Consider the following 19,004-nt stretch of genomic DNA (forward strand, 5'->3'; position numbering starts at 1 on the left):
CATTGTTTTCTACATGAGAAACCAATGCCTGCTCATCAAACAATTCCTCCTTCATGGCTACAAACACAATCTCTTCATTATCTTTACCATATTTAGACTCTTCATCAGTAGCACCTTTGTCCACTGCAACATAACATTTCTTTTTCCCTTTTCCTTTATACCTTCTAAATTTCTCCTTTTTTATCATTATTAGGGCAATTTGCAGCAATATGACCAATTCTACTACAAGAGAAATATTTCAATGGCAGATTTCCTTTATACTTACCGGTGCCTCTTGAAAATTTCTTTGGCAACAGTGCCTCAAGCTCCATTACATTATCTTCATTATCTTCACTTCCCTGATTACCTCCATGACTTGATCTGCATTCATGATTCTGACATACATCTTTAACTTTTCTAGCAGATGAACCAACAACAGAAGCTTTAAAGGCAGATTCACTAGGTTTAGTAACAATGTTATCAAGACTATTAAGCTCAAAAGTAGTTAGCTTACCGATTACAGAATCAACAATTTGTCATGCCCAAAATTTAGGGCAAGATCGTGATAATTTTTTATAAAAACATTAAATCGACAAATATAAAATGCTACAACATGTTTTGTCTTAACTATGCTTAGATTAACTTTATCTTCTAGCTCAAATATTCAAAAATAAATAAAATTAAATGCGGAATTCTAAGTGAGTAGTTTTATTGTCTACTCGAATTTAATAAATCAACTAATTCAGATAATTAATTGGTGAAGGCAAAATTAATCTCGGATAGCCATTAATTGATTTTAGAAAACTAATTAAAAGTATTCTCCTAGCATTCATTTAATCCATAATTAAAATGTGCTTTAATTTAATTAACTAAGGTACAATTAAGCCCATGACGAAAAACGTCCCATGAGATTTGATTCCAAAACCTATATCCAAGTATGTTAATTAAATCTCTACCCCTTATTTTTTTAAAAGAAATACCCTTAGGTTGATTAAAAATCAATGTTTGCCCACTTGATTTTATATACTCTTAAGAATCTACAACACTAAATAAATATTAAAATCTAAAGATATGCTTTATTCTTTAATTTCCACAGCTTTCTATTTATATTTTCATATATGTGTATGTAAATATTTATATTTATATATAAATATATATATTTAATTACTATAACAGTTTCCCAAACTTTATAAAAATAAAGCCATCCAAACCCTAGTTAGGAATTTTGCATTATAAAATACCCATATTTTATAACTTTACTATTTTCTTATTATTACCCTAGCCCTACCCGGACCAGGGTTTAATATATATTTTTTTGATTAAAATTTTTGGTGCAAGGCTGAATGGGAACCCCTACGGCGGCCATGGCAGATAGGTGGATGCATTGTATGCTGGAGGGGGGGGGGAGGGGAGCGATGGTCTATCCCTGGCCAACGCCGCCCACTGTGTGACCACATAGTGGCAGTGACTTTACTATTTTCTTATTATTACCCTAGCCCTACCCGGACTAGGGTTTAATATTTTTTTTTTTGATTAAAAATTTTGGTGCAGGGCTAAATGGGAACCCCGACAGCGGCCATGGAAGATAGGTGGATGCATTGTATGTTGGAGGGGGGGGGAAGCGATGGTCTATCCCTGGCCAGCGCCGCCCACTGTGTGACCACACAATGGTGGTGCCGTGGGCGCCGCTCACTATGTGTTCACACAGTGGTGGTGTCGAGGGCGTCACCCACTATGTGCTCACACAGTGGGTTTCGGCCCGATTCGCCCCCTCTTCTTTCTCCTTGCTTTTAATATATATATGTGTGTGTGTGTGTGTGTGTGTGTGTGTGTGTGTGTGTGTGTGTGTGTGTGTATGTATGTATGTATGTATGTATGTATGTAGGTATATATATTTGCTTTCGTAGGTACTTATATAAATTTATTTTATATATATATATATATATATATATATAAGTATATACATGAAATTTGCATGTATATAATTATATATTTATATATAAATATATTTTATATAACAGAGATTATAAAATGAATAGACCATAGTATTTTGATTTCAGGAATGTATAAGTTTCCTAAATGCAAAAATCAAATAGATGGATTATGAAAAATTCTGATTTACTTACAGCAAAAAGTAAAGTAATTAAATTGTTTACTGTAGCTGTTATTTTCTGCATTTAAATAATGCCAATATTTAATTAATCCAAATTTCAACTATATAAATGACTAAATTTAATAAATTTACCAGCAACTAAATAAATCTAGATTTTATTTAAATAAAACTATAATAGATTATAATTTTCATTTTCTGCAATAAATAAATTGACAGACTTTGCAAATTCTACAACAACTATTTAAATGACCAATTTTAATAAATTTAACAACAACTAAATATAGCTATAATTTATTAATCTAGAAACCTTAGAGATGGCTATAAATTCCTTTGCTCTTATTTTCTAAAATTAAAAAAAAAATACAATCACAGAATTAAATAAAATGACTTTTACATTTTCCTGGATTGATCTAAATGTTTTTATTTTCAGCCTCCAACATGCATGGAAATCAAATTCATCACTTTCCTAATATTTGTGTTTAAATGCATAAAAGGAATAAATAAATCTCCTTCTTATCAAAATATCCTAAAACACAACAATGTTATCTTTCAGAAATTTAGAAAACAAAACCAAAGTTACTTCTTTCTTTTCTGCAGTATTGCATGAATAAATATTACATAACTTTAAACATATTCTCAAGTCTCTATAGTCACTTTACAAATAGGTCTCTCCTTTCAATTTAGTGAGGACTATCAAAGAACATTAATTACATTTACAACAACTAAATCTAGCCACATCTACTTGTCCTGCCATTTTCTTCTAATAACCTACAATTAAATCAAAAGCTATGACCATGGAGTGCTCACCTCCCAGCCTAGGCTAACTAGTAGCCACCCCTGAGCTTGGAGAACCAAGCCCTAGATAGGTAACACACATGCAAACACAAAAGACAAGGGAAAAACAAACTCAACACAATACCAACCAAGGCTACACTGCACCACACATTTCTGATGTCTTTTCTAGGGTGGTAGTGGACCAAGTACCTTGAGGAGACTGCAAGTATGGTAAAACATATAGCCACCTCATGGCAAACCAAATACATCAAGTATCACAACCCCACACTCCTTATTCCCCCCAAGGCATTCATGCCTTATTTCCCTACTTATGACCCCCAATGCATAAACAAGCCATACAACAAGGGTCACATAAAATCCCTTGTGATCACTCTCATAACGAGAGCCTCTCACTCGAGGGCTGTCACTTCTACCACCCACAAGACCATCCTCTCTCCCAAGAGTAGGAGGCCTTGATTACTCCCAAAACACATAAATTGCATAAGCACAAACATCAAACAAATTTCCAAGGAATACATGCAAGAAGGAAAACTAGCCCTTTACACAAGCATTTCTTTCAATACAACATGCAATAAGAAAACATTACAAGAAAGGTGAAAACAACCTTCAACTGCCCAAGGGTATGCTAGTTTTGTTGAGGATGAGCAGCCCAATTCCACAATCTTTGTTTCTCTACCCTTAGCCAAATTTTCTATACCAAATCTATTCTTTTCAAAACTGCATAGTCTCCAACAATGGAGAGTGGGTGATTACTCACAAAATCTCTCATTCTTGGCTATATAGACTTCAGTGAGAATTCTCATAGGTTGCTAAAATTGAAAAAGGCAAAAAAACAAGAAAAATAGGAAAAAGATCCAAACAGAAAAGGAAAAAGGAAGAAAGCAATCCAAAAGGATTTCTCAACCAAAAGGGAAGGTTATCCAACCTAGATGGCACTTTCTAATTTTGAATTTTCGCACATCTTATAAAATCCAATTTTTGAGGTGACTAAACAGTCACATGTGAGTTGGCACATGCCTAAAAACACTCCTAACTCATAGATATACCTTATGGGCTTTAGGAAACATCTTTAAACTACCCCTATGAGTCCATTTAACCCCTTTTAAACCCATCTGAAGTTAATTTTCGGGTCAAACCTAAGTTGAGTACCCCAAAGATTTTCTACCTAAGGCAATTAGGGAATCACATTAAATTTAGTTGAAAAAACTATAGTTAAACAATTCCCTCCAAGAGACAAATTTAAAAACTCAAACATAAATCAACACGTGTCAAGTGACACTAAGAAAATACTTTTACAAAATTGCACATGAAATCTTGTCTCTTGTTGGATTTAAATAAATCAAATAAATAACATTTAACACACATGCATCATTTACTATTACAAATAAAATACGACACAAACGGGGTGTTGTCTCTCCAAATAGACAAACCCTGGTTTTACGAACATACATAGGTCTAGGTTTGGTTCTCCATATTATTTGCATGGTCACATGGATATCTTTTCCTACGCCACTCAAATACACATTAGTAATTTCCAATAACCTCGTATAATATTAAACACACGAATTAGATTACACATCAAACACTTCATATACAATTTACATTTGAACAATTCAATATATCTCATATCCAAATAAATCCACATAAGCAATTATCATAATTCTCATAATTTTGATCCACACATAAAACATACATCCTAATTCTATCATCATAGTAAAGTCTTTCAAATCCAATAATGACATACATCATCTCCAATTTATCCTATTCTAGAATCATATAGAGTTCTATATCATAAAGCATATAAATGAAGCATCAACATACATCAATGTTATCCAAATCATGGAATCATATAAGTTCTAAATCTAGACATAGCTGACATACATTAAATCAAGATTATCCAATCAATGGATCTTTTAGGATTTCAAATTCATAACACATCAAAATATACACCACCGGGTGAAATAACTCTATAACTTGGTTCAATTTCTTTTCTCACAGATCTATTGGTCTAACACAGTCCATTCTATTGTATTATATAGCATTTATTAATAGGGTCAAACATGGTCAACCAAGTTAATCAAAGCTTGGTTTGGGGAAGGCCTTACACAATTACCTTATCCTTTGAAATAGATCTAAGTTCTTGGATTGTTGATACTCTAATAGCATAATAAGGTTGAAGGTTTCTGAGCATTTTACTTACCACTGCATCATCATCTATTTTACCACCAACTCCTTTTTTGCCACCAACAACATCTTTGATTCTATGACCATATTGTGCAATATTCTCTCCTTCTTGTATTCTCATGTCATCAAATTTTCCTCTCAATCTTTCCTCTTTTGCTCTTTGTACATGCTCATCTCCTTCATATATTGCATCTAAATTTTTGCAAACCTCACCTGCAGTTTCCAATCCTTGAACATCAATATATACTAAATCAGATAAAGTAATTACAATAGCTTCTAAGTCTTGCATGTTCTCTTGTTTCTCTGTGAGTTCATTTAGTGTCAAGGGAGTAGTAGTAGGAGCAACATATTTTGTTTCAACTTGCTTCCAGTATTATGCACCAAGACCTTTAATGTAGATCTTCAATCTGTCTTTCTAGATCTTTTAGTTATCCTTGTTGAACTTATGACCCTTTTTCTTCATCATCTTGACTGCCTCATAATCTTTTCCTCAAGCAGTTAAGCTTTCTGTGCATAGAGGACCAATACTCTGATACCAATTGTTAACAAAATGAAAATTTGGTTAATACTAAGAGGGGGGGGGGCGTGAATCAATATTAACAAGAACTGAAACTTTAAACTCAAAAATAAACTTATCAGAGATCAAAAAAACATTCAACACATAAACCAATTCTTTTTAATAGATTTCTCAGTTTCCTTATTAGATCTAGACAATCACTTCCCACTTATGCAAACTTATTAATTAGATTAGCCATCAACTCAATATCAGATTGAAAAACACTTTTACCAACTTATTAACTAATCAATGTTGCATCAACCAATTAACCATCAATATCGATAACCACTTTAAGATTTATGATAAGCAAACATAATCTATTTGAATCGGTAATAGAAAATAAAACATGAAAAACATATGAAATGCATTTCACACATGAACACCATAAATTTTTTATGTGGAAACCCAAATGGGAAAAACCACGGTGGGAGTTGGTACCCACTAAAATTTGTACTCTTTTGAAGTACATCCTATTAGGAGCTTAGCCCTATTAGGATCTAACAATATGCTCGGTTAGGAGCAGACCCTATTAGGAGTCACCTGGTTAAGGGATTTACCTATCACTCCAGCTAGGAGCTTAATGATCTATTAGGATTAACCTCATGAGAGGATTTACCACACTTTTTGAGAGCTACTCTGTTAGGGGACTTAAATGATGACGGCCCATTAGGACCTACCTGATTAAGGGATTTAAGCTACTATAACTATTAGGGAACAACAACAAAAAGTGATTTGAAACTTTGCACTTTCAGCTTGCTAAATTGGATCCAGTTATACTTCACAATCTACAACACTCAGGTAGATATCTCTCTTCTCCAATATGACATCACTTTCTTCTCTTAGATCATCAACATATAAAACATCAACTGTGTCATCCTAAATAGACATTTCAGCTAGGTCAACCAATAAAACCTAATTACATCTTGAAATTAGTTCTTTAGATGAAGCCAATATTGATGCTTTGGCTGAGGAGGTTGAAAAAATGAATGGTGAAAATCTAAATCTGAGGAGAGAGCTGGAAAGTCTTACTATCTGCATGAGTCAGGAACTGGAAGCCAGAAGATATGTTGAAGATATTATCGAGGAAAGAGATCATGAGATTACCAAGATCAAGCAAGAAAATGCTACCTTGCATGAACATTTGAATGTTGAAAGAGAAGAGAAGGAGAACCTACCATTAGATCTTGAATTAGCATCATCTCTGAAAGAGAATCTATCAAAGCATAATGAAGATCTCACCACATATCTTATTGAAGGAAATGAGAAGCTGGACAAGTTCATCAAAAGTTCAATCTTGTTGGAAGAAAAAATTCAGTCTTAAAGGATGAAAGGTGATACCTCTGGACTTGGTTTTCACACATCTAAAAAAGGTGAATCCTCTAGTACCAAGAGAAACACTCTTAAGAACAAATCTACTCCTAAAATCAAAAAACCTACGAGTAAGAAGGTTTTTAAACCTATTTGTTTTGTTTGCCATAAACCTAGTCACACTATAAATGTTTGTAGAGACAAACCAAATAGAAATGCAAGCTTCAATACTAATGCTAGATATGTGTCTAAGAAGTTTGAAGGTCATTGCTTCACATGTGGAATGTATGGACATAGATCTGTTGAGTGCAAATATGGAGCTAATAATCCTGTACCGCATATGCATCCAAGACCAAATGGCAACTGGATGAGGAATTTTGACAACCGGGTCAACATGAACTGGCAAAGACCCTACAGCAACCGGTTTAATCCATTTGAGATGGAAAAGGTAACGAATGTCATTTGCACCATCTATAATAAATTTGGTCATGTGGCTATGAACTATAGAAGAAGAAATGGGAGAGGAAATGCAAGACCTTGGAGATTATCTAGTATGGCCTGCTATCACTGCAACAAACCGGGGTACTTAGCAAAATTTTGTAGATCCAGAAATAGAAAACCGATCAATTCTTCTAAGGATTAGAAAGGAAAGTAGAAAGTTAATGTTGAAGAAACCAGAGAGGAAATGAATTGGATATGAAAGAAAAAGAGTGATGACTCACCTGGAGAGGAAATTGTTCCTTCACCAAGTGAAGAGAACCCTGCACCGGTGAATTAAGCCTTTTCATATGGCTAAGGGGAGCTTAAATGGTAAATCCACCTCTAGACCCCTTGAGATGAATGAGTAGTAAGAAAATTTTGAAGCATGAAATTTTGGTAACCTTTTGCCAATATGTTATCAACCGGTTTTACTCCTTGAGCAGTAAAATTAGGGTTTGCAACCATAACAGGTGAGCATTTAATGCAGTAGGTAAAAATGATATAAGTGAGTTTTCACTTTTTTGTTTTTACCCTAATGCATTCAAGAGAGAAATTTGGAGCGCTTACTAAGCTGAGAAAGATTGTTGGTTGATAATAGTCAAAGTTGCATTGTTATTTGTAATCAAGCTGATTTAAAGGTTGCAAAAGATTGAACTAGTGTGCACTTGGGTAGTCAACCGACAAACGGGGCAGCGTGCATGAGAAAAGGTATTTCTTTGAAAATCCTTCTTTGAATCTTGTTCATCTACAATGGCATCATCTTCAAAGTTTGTAGGGAGATTAATGATTACATCTGAGCCAATGGAATTTGTAGTGGCGGAATGAATTGTGTCATATAATGCATTATCATAGGTTCCTAGTGGAGTTTTGGTTAGAGGATATTTGTCGAGCTATATTGATTGTAAGATAGAGGATCTAGGATCTTTATATATTTACACTTAGTTAAAATCCCTTTGTGATGAGAATGAAAAGATTCAAACAGAGTATGCTAGGGTTTTTGAGAAGGGTTTTCATAATGCCACTTATTTTCTAGAAGATTTTGAGGAAGAGCATATCAAAATCATTTTGAGTCAGGTTCATGGTGAGAACATGTACTTAGAGAGAACTCACACTATAACTAAGGAAGCCATTCAGGCTGTAAGTGGTTATTTCTCAACTGGTAAAGTACCTATGCTAAGGCGAATTTCAAAGGAGACGGTATTCTCTCTAACCGGTTTAACATCTAATAAACATGCTTTTTCTGTTAACAATATCAGAGACCCAACAGTGAAACTGGCAGCAATGGTGATAGGCTACCGGGTATTTTACTCCAGTAGACTAAATAGTGTTCCATCAGTAGCAGTACATATAACTCATAGGATGATAGCTGAAAATGCAGATTATGATCTTTGTGAGGTTATTAGAAGACAATTGTTTCTAAATCTACAATCTATCAAGAAGGACTCCAAATTTCTCTCTCGAATGCATTAGGGTCAAAATAAAAAAGTGAAAACTCACTTATATCATTTTTACCTATTGCATTAAATGCTCACCTGTTAGGGTTGCAAACCCTAATTTTACCGCTCAAGGAGTAAAACCAGTTGATAACATATTGGCAAAAGGTTACCAAAATTTCATGCTTCAAAATTTTCTTATCATATCAAGAACAACATCAAGGCTATAAGGAATACTTTTCCTACTGCTATGAATAAGTATTTTAATGAGTTTTAGAAGAAAATGAGCATGAGAATGAGATTGCCCGAAGATGTGGTCAGACATTTTGTAAAAGACTTATTTTTCATAGTTACCATTGACTTCTGTTTGATGCAAGCAATTGAGCCAAGAAAAGAAGAAATGAAAGATATGAGTTATGAGGTAAAGTATGAATTACTGGTTGGTTATGCTAATAACCTATTAGAATCTCCTAAAGATAAAAAGAAGGCAAAACTGGATATTGTGGTAGTCCAGGATGCATCAATCGAAACCAGTATTGCTCCTGTCACAAGTGGGAAAGGAAAGAAAAAGAAAGATGAGGAAGAACCTCCGGTGATGAAGAATACAAGGGTGACTTAGACTATCCAAACCAAGAAGGAACCAAAACCTAAGGTCTATGCAAAGAAGGAGAATGTATCAAAGAAGAGAGGCCAGAAATTAATTCTACAGGAAGAATCTGAGGGTACTGACATTTAGGAAGAACCCAAGAAGATGAAGGCAACCGACATAATAACTAAGCAAGTGAAGGAAGTGCCAAAGGAAACTATACCTTTTGATGTATCTACCTACAAGCCTATAACCCATTTTGAAAGGACAATGAAGCAATTAGGAAGGAAGAGATTTGAATTGGTAAAAGAACATTTTGATTCTTTTAGTGAAGATGAGAAAGAGCAAGTTATTCAACAGGTAATCAATCATTTGTGCTTTTATATTAGATTACCTCAAGATAGTGAAAAGGATATCTCAAATTCTTTATATACTATTCTTGTAAATAAATGGGAGGAATCTGTAAAGTTGGAGAAAGAAATTATTGATTAGATTTTTGTAGAATATTTTCCCAACTTGTCTAAAGATGAAATTAGTGCTTTAATTGATCAATACAAAACTCAATTTTCTTTTAAAGGAAGAAGAATGAAGATTCTTAATGGAAAGAGGTCAATTATTGAAATTGAGACCCATCAAATAGCCCGTGATATCAAAAGGATGGAAGAACTCATACAATCCTCTAAGAATGAGGACGATGTTGTTAATCAACCAGAAATGGATGAAGAAGAGATTGTACAAGCAGATGTGGTCTATCCTGTCAAGAAGAAGGATGAAATCACTATTCATGTTGTTGATGATGTTTAGGACATAATTGATCTATCTAGAGATGTCACTACACCAGATATGGAGCCACCTGAAATCATAGACTTACAGGTCAAATTAGTTGAGAAACTGACAACTCAACCAAAAGTGGACAATCCACCAGAAATAGAACAAACAAAGAAACCCCAATCTCCACTGGTCTTACATGATACTCAGAAGGAGTCTATGGAAAATGTTTTCACTCATACTTCTGAAAAGGAAACAAAGAAGAATCAAGAGAAAGAAATCATTAAGGTTGCATCCTTTGAACCAACAAAGAAACAACAAATTGATGAAGATGATGATGATTCATTGAGCATTTCAGGGCCTATTGATGATGACAACATGAGTGCATCTGAAATGATGAATATTGTTAATGTCATGCAATCTAGAGTGCATAAGAAGAGACTAAAAGAGCAAGGGATTGAAGTTGAAACAATTCAGAATGCAGTAGATATTCTATCTAGTTTGCTACTAGAAACTTCTACAACGCATATGTCAACCCCTATTAGAAAACTTGGTTAGTTAGTTGTAGATGCATCTAATCAAATCAAGTCACTTGAAGAAGTTGCTCATACCTATGCTGAGAAAAGTCATAAGAAGAAGTATGGAGAGAAACTTGTAAAGGACATTGATACTAGCAAAATGGCTCTATCATCTATTGAAACATGAGGAAAGTATCTTGCTTCTACCAATAATGTTTCTTTCTTTTATTCTAATATTTAAAAAAGGCACAGATAAATAGAGTAAGATCTAGAAAGGATATGTAATGCCTATGTCCCACTTAAGGACTCTATTTTTTCTTTCAGCAAATCTATGGATGATTTACATAACAGGTTGGATATTTATGATCATGAGAAGGCAAAGAGACTCTAGTCTCTAAAAGATCTCAAAATTCTGCTCACTTCACAAGTGGACATACTACAGATAGCCTACTCCAATGCATAAGCTATCTTAGAAACTCCAAAAACTAGTACACTGGATTCAATGGAAGAGTTCTATTCACATATAATGGCTACACTAGAGTACACTGAGAGCGTGTTGGAGACATGGACAAATACTTTATCATAGTTGAAGAGGAAATTCAATGCTATTTTCATGAGAATTGCTTATGCATGAATTTTGATTCAATTTTTTCAAGTTATTGTTGTATATGCTAAACACTTGGATACAAATTTTCTATATATATATATATATATATATATATACACATACATATATATATTTTTCTTTTTCAATTTGGCATTGTTGTCAAAGGGGGAGTAGAAATATGTATGTGTATTTTTAAAAACTTTGTATAATGTATGTATTAAGGAGGAGCATGTGTATATGTGTAAATTTGTTTTGTATGCACACTTAGCAACATTATTGTAAAATTTTCTAAGTGTTGCCATCAATGCCAAAGGGGGAGATTGTTGGCTTGACGATGATTGTAAAATATTCATCATATGTTGTCATTGATGAAACACATACACACACATATGTTCATATTATCTACCGGTGTAACTTTAAGGTGTTTACACTACAACCGGTATACTAAGAGGTTTATCTCTAATCGGTACTTTATGAAAATAGGTATATGCATAAGAGACAACCAATGGATATTCATTAATCGACATCAAGAAGAAGATCAAGTGGAGATTATGTCAGAAGATTCAAGGATAATGGTTTCTATATTTAACTCAAACTGGTATTGATTGTTCCAACCGATATTTGTTGATTGTGTGATGAGTTACCACAAATCGTGATGAGTTATCCCACCGACAAATTTTTGGTGGTATTTTTATGATGAGTTATGATTACTTGATCAGATACACTGCACCTAGGAAATTGTGTTATGATTTCTTTAGGCCAACATGAAATCTGAATGCCTATATATTGACATCATTGCCAATTATTTTATATGATATTAGCGAAAGTGATTTGTTGTGTGTGAGAGACAATGTGTTAAGTGAAGAGTATGTTGAACAACAATATTGAATATACTTAGAAGAATCCGATCAAGCGATTATTTTTCTACTCGGGCATATCAAACCATTCCTGTTGTCTTCTAACAATTACAAAATAATTCAAATCCCCTAATTGGGTAAGCTCTAACAAGCTTCTATGTACAAATCCTCATAGGGTGATCCATTAGTTTGGATTCAGAAATCCTCCACCGAGGTTAAACGTAATAGGGTACTACCTTTCATAGGGTATAAGATTTTAATCAAGCTTTGGGATCGCTAACCAGATTCAATCCTAGCAGATAACTTTGTAGACCCTAACCGATCAATTATCTATTACTGTAGATAGTTAACTTGTGAGTTCCATATCACTGTGGTTTTTACCTATTTGGGATTTCCCCATATAAATATTTGTGTTATGGTGGATGTTTTACTTATAGTGGATACCATTATATCATTTTGGATTATATGCATTTTACTTAAAAGCTTTGTTAAGTTCATCTCCCGGTTACTAGCTGAAGTAGTATCATTTTTGGTGTCATTGATTTACCCCTCCCCTCAGTGCTTTTCAAGTCCATCACATCTAACTTTCCCCAAACCTCACCTATAGTTTCCAATCCTTGAACATCAATATATTATAAATTAGATAAAGTACTTACAATAGCTTCTAAGGCTTGTATGTTCTCTTTCTGCTCTTTGAGTTTTGGATACTAATGTCTTCTGGTCTTATATTTCTTCTTTAATGGCTACAAACACAATATCTTCATTAGCATCACCATTAGATTCCTCACCAGTGATACCACCATCAACAACAATAAGATAATATATTTAGCCTTTACCCTTATACTTCTTGAATTTCTCTTGTTTGTGCTCATTATCACCATTAGGACAGTTAGTAGCTATGTGCCCAATCTTGTTGCATGCAAAAGATTTCAAAGATAATTTACCTCTATATTTACCAGTTCCTCTAGGAAACCACTTGGCCAACAATGCTTCAAGCTCAACTAAATTGTCTTCATCATCAGCTTCTCCACTGGATCTAGATTCATGACTATGACTGGCATCTCTACTTTTTCTCATGGATGCATTAGAAACTAAAGCTCTGAATGTAGACTCAGATTTCTGTACACTACAATCATAACCATTTAATTCAAAAGAATTAAGCTTTCCAATGATGGAGACAAGGGTTACCTTAGTTTTATCAATAGACTTTATCTCCTAAATGGCTGCAACTCGGATAGCATAGACCGATAGCAAGGTTCTCAATACCTTACTAAACACTATGGAATCTTCCACTTTACCTCCTACACTCTTAATTTCATTGACTATCTCTTTTATCCTTTGACCATACTGTTGGATATTCTTACCTTTAGCTATCCGCATGTCATCAAACTTTCCTCTTAGACTCTCTTCTTTAGAAATCTTAACATGTTCATCATTTCTATAAATCTCTTCAAGTTTTTTACATATCTCATATGGAGTATCGATACCATGAACATCTACATATTCTGCATCAGACAAAGAACTGATAATGGCCTTTAATGCTTGATGTTTTTCTTGTTTCTCTTTCTTCTGATCATCGGTCATAATCCTAGTAGGTGCAACATATTGAGTATTAAAATCTTCCCAGTACTAGCTTTCCAGACTCTTGATATAAATTTTTATTTTGTCACTACATATCCTATAGTTCTCTCTATTCAACTTCAGACCTTCCTTCTTCATCAAGATTTGCAAGATCTTTACCTCAAGCTGTTAGGCTTAGAACTTAGAGGACCTGATATGCTTTGATACCAATTGATGGTATGATGAAATAATAAGTATCCGGTCAACTATTTGTTAGGATTCCTAAAGATACTGAGAGGGGGGTGGTGAATTAGTATCTGACCGGTAAAAGAAGTTACTTAACTTATAACATGAAAAACATATTAAAAATGTGTACCGGTAAACCAGAAATAATGTAGCAAATAAGAACAACAACCACAACATGAAAAGCACACCATAACATAGTATTTTTGATGAGGAAACACGGTGTGGGAAAAACCTCGGTGGGATTTGTGACCCACAATATTCGCTTACTGGCCAATAAGGGAATATTACTGTTTACAATAGGGGCCTGCACATGTAGGAAGGCCAAGTGCCTAGAGGTCACTGCTCAGTTACAAAATAAGTCACATTGACTTACAAAAATGGATTATATAAATCCAATATCTTGTACTACTTCAGATCAGCATCTGCTATGCCTGATTCAGTACTAGTTTAAGCTCTGCAATATACATAAACCTTTATCCCAATAATTCACACATTAGGTTTGCTATTATCTTTGCATTACACACACTAAGTGATCTACAATGATCTCATACTTATATGAGTCATATTACAATCCACCAAGTCAGCTTACAAAATTTTTTACAATTAATTACAAAATATAAATACACAAAATTCCTATCGGCCAGGGTGCTGGTAATCTTCCTTTTCGATGTCGGTGTTATGTATGCTGATGTCGGTGCCTATATCTATCTGCTGGTATCACATGATTGTAAGGTTTCCATCAATGACAATACATTCAATCACCTACAATTTCTCATTGGAGTATGCATTTGCCAACAATCTCCCCCTTTGGCATTGATGGCAACACTCATGAGAAATATCCAAAAATGTATATCCAAAAATGGTTTGCCAAAATTATCTTACCAAAAATATATGCTCAAAATTGAGTGCTCCCCCTGAGCAGATGATGTCCTTTCTTCTGACCATTTTTCTCATCTCCACTACTCCCCCTTTGACATCAATGACAAAGGTTGTCATTCACTATTAGTGGAGTGTGGGTCCTGCCTATAACCTTGTAACCGGTGGGTTACAAGCTGAAAAAGGTCTGCCAGTACTAGATTTAAACTATCGCTGAATCTTTTGCTATATGTTAATGCCGCTTCTATTCTCTGAGTTGTACCAGTGAGTATGTGCATTTTCTCTTCCAGTGTCTTGAGTCCGAGAACCACAGCCTTAGAAATTTCTTTTCTCAAAGAAATGAGTTAATCTAGTTTAGGACCTAGTTTGCTTTTTAAGCTCTTTGCCTTATGCTTAATTTTCTCTTTATTCTTTTCTAACTTCTCTATTTTCTCTTCAAGATCTACAATTTTCTTTTCTATCTCCAAAAATGAATCTTATGTGCCTATTAGATTGTTAGCAATACTATTAATCTCATCTTGTGCTTTGTTGATTTCTTTGTCTAGGTCTTCTGTCAAAATATTTGTTTTACAAGTATCTTTATACAGTTTCTTGAAATCCAAAATTGTCTCTCCTAGTTCCAGTAATAAGGTGTCAATTTTCTCCTTATTCTTCTTCACTATTTCCTCAAGGAGTTTAACTTTTTCTTTAATCATTCTCTCTTTAAGTGTCTCCTCATTTATTTGATCAATTGTCAAAATGTTGCCAGTGATGAATTTAGACAATGTCTCTAGTTGTCTTAAAGAATCTTTGTTATCTACAATGCACTTTGGTGCTATCAATCTAAGAATAGGAATTGTGTCATCAATAGCCTTATAGGCTTGAGCATTACACTCTATGATCTTCTTTATTGAATCCAGTAAGACCTCTGTCACATTTCTAGGCCGATATTCTGTCATTGAAGTACCAGATGTCTACCCAACTATTTTCACAATTTCCATGCTACCAGTTGTAGTAATAACCTTGCTTGTTTCAACCTCTGGTAGGTCAGTCTGTGTTTGCATTTCTATTAGAAAAGGTTTAGGCTTTTCAGTTTTTGTCGGTGGCACTGTCTCAGTCTGAACCTATGTCTCAACCTATTTCTGTTCCGGTTTCTCCATCTGTGTCTCAGAAGGTTTCTCTGAGCTCTCAACTGTCGGTTTCTCATATGTAGTCTCTGTATGCACTTCTGGTTTCTCAATTTGTACCTCTACACTATCTATTGCTGGTTCTCCTGATTGTTTTATAGTTTTATCTATTGGTTCTTCTAATGGTTTACCAGTGGTTTCCTCTATCGGTTGTTTTATCTGAATAGGTTTTTCTATGTTTATATTTATAGTATCATTGACCTCAACCTCAGCATCTATAGTCAGTGACTCAATATTCACATCTTTCTTCTTATCCTCAATGGTCTCTTTGTCTACCACAATATTCACCTCTTGGGTGTCTATATTCATAATGTATAGTATCTCTGACTTAGGATTTGTGTCCTCTAGAGAAGTCTCTATACTCTCTATGACCAGTTGACTAATAGTAGTATGTGACGGTGGAGTATCAGAAAGAGGTGGGGGTACATTATCAGTTATTTTAAGACTTGGAGGACCACCTACCTTACCTTTCCCCTTATCCTTGTCCTTTTGGTATACCCTGATGGTCTTAGGTCTTCTGAGTTCTTCTTGTTTCTCTTTTTCTACAAAGAATATGTCCCATGCATTTGTTGTTTCTTCAGAGACTTTATTCACTCTACCTGCCATCAGTGCTACATGCCGGTGAGCGGTTGAAAACACTATCTGGTTAGCCTCACTGATTAATTGGTCTATTTCATTAAGTGAGTTAACTAGATGCATTGCAAGTAATTTTTCAATTTTTATTTTCTTATCCAGCTCAACAATGGCTACCCTTATGGCTTTTAGTCTTCTATACAACTCATTGGGTATCTCATCAACAATTTCCATCTAAAATTTCTTGTAAATATCTAAGTGTAAAATTACACTATTTTCAATGCTCTCTCTGTCATCAGTGGAAAGTGTGTTGTCTAGTTTGCTAATGTTTTTCAACTTTCCATCCTCTGTTATTTCACTAAGAAGTTTATCTAGTGGAGCAATATCTTGTTTTATCTTCTTCTTCTTTGGAGTCATTTTCTTAACAGGGGGCCTAACTACCTATTGCTTTTGTTTGGTTTTCTTGGGTGTAGGTGAGGGTGCCAGTGAGGGTTTTCTTTTTCTTTCTACCCTTTTGAATACCGCCAGTATATCACTCTCAGAAGAAGTTTCAACCAGTGAAAGATGAGCTTCTAGTTGAAGTCCTTTCAACTCACTTTCTTTTATACCAGTTTGCTTCAATACATCTTCCTTAATTGCCTTTGCTTGTCTAGTGCCTTTTCTCACTGTTTGTTCAACTTTCTTAAATCTTTTCCTAGATTGAATTCCACTCTCAATTGTTTCTGCATTTCCAAAGACTTTTTCATAGGGTTCCTTTTGTGCTTCAAGGAGGGATTTTGCATAAGTTTCTATGATGTTGTCAACTGTTTCATACCCCATTTCAGTTACCCAGATAGTTCTAGGGACAACTACCTCCATCCAGATTTCATCTTTCTTGATTACAAAACATATTTCCTTCTGATATTTGTCCACAATTGCCCGTGACAATCTTATTCTAGTTTTCATTCGAGCCTTCAATTCTTGAAAATGTTCATTTATGTTTTTCTGTCTGTCTTCTCCCATGTTGTTCAGTAAATCTAATAGTTGCTTTCCTACTGGTATATCAAAGCCAAAATCTCTCCTACCAATACTAGGTACTTGCTTAGTAATGTACAACATTAAGCATACAAGCAAATTTCTAAATCTAAAGGTTCCTTTCTTATCTCCTTTAATCTTCTTTAGATTGTCTATCAATTCATCTTTAAGCCATGCACACACATCTATTCTAGCATTATCATTTTCCATGTCATATGCACTTTTGATACATAGGCTAGAAACTAAGTTCAACTTATTTGCATGTGTAGCCTTGTAGTCTAAAATCATACTAACAAATCTGACATTGATGTCCTTCACATCATTTACCCTTAGGGATCTTTTGTCAAAGGTTGCGTCGGTTAGTTTCATCACTGTGTCATTTGAGACCTTTTTTGTTCTATCAGGCCTGCTACCGGTGGAAGGTAACCCTGTTACTGCCTTAACCGCTTCTTTGGTGATCTTATGGATAGAATCCAACCAAAAGAATTTTCCATGGACTTTTCTTAAAACTATTCTTATTACATCTTCGGGAAAATCAGGAAAGCTAAGAATATCCACAAAGCCTAGGGTTTCTACTATCTTGTGTTCCAGCTTGACATTACCATCTACATCACAAATCACAATCCTATACATGTTCTTGATCTCATCACCTAATTCCTCTATATGACAATGTATGTATATTCTAGGATCTTCAGCATAGACTACTCCCTTAGGTATTTTAGAGAATGCACCTATGGTATCTTCTTTCTTCACAATTTCGAGGACAAGCTTGAATACAGGTCTAGAGCACTTGATAACCTCAATCACAATAGGGTTTGCAATAAATTCAGGAGTAGAGGAGGATGCCATGATTATAAATACCTCAATCTGCCTTAGGGATGAGTGCTTGGATGAACTACTTCACTTTTTTTTCTAAGGATGCCTTTGCTCAGGAATTTTCGCACTCTCGAAGATTTGAATGCTCGGTGAATGAAAAAGGAGCCAAAACACTTGCTTTATAATATTATTTTCTCCAACTACTGCATTTAATGATTGCTGATTAAGCCATAACTTAACTCATCTGTCGGTATAGACATAATTCAACTTATTACCATCAACCGAGGGTATAATAGCATGTTTTTTCAATCTGTTGCTAAACCCCCAAATGGTTTTCCTTCAGTTAGATGAGGAGTCTCTTGTCGGTGGAGTGTTACTCTGTTCTATTGGTGGAGGGGTATTCCCATCAACATTCTGATCTGACTTTCTGATCCATTGTTTTGAGAATTCTTTCTTTACCTCTTCAACCTTTTCTTTACCTTTCAAGCTAGGACCTTTATTATTTGCCGGTGATGCCTTACTTCTACAAAATTTTGCAATATGTCCAATTTTGTTACAAGCATAACAAG

This window comes from Cryptomeria japonica, chromosome 4 (assembly GCF_030272615.1).
Source record: "Cryptomeria japonica chromosome 4, Sugi_1.0, whole genome shotgun sequence".
NCBI lineage: Eukaryota > Viridiplantae > Streptophyta > Pinopsida > Cupressales > Cupressaceae > Cryptomeria > Cryptomeria japonica.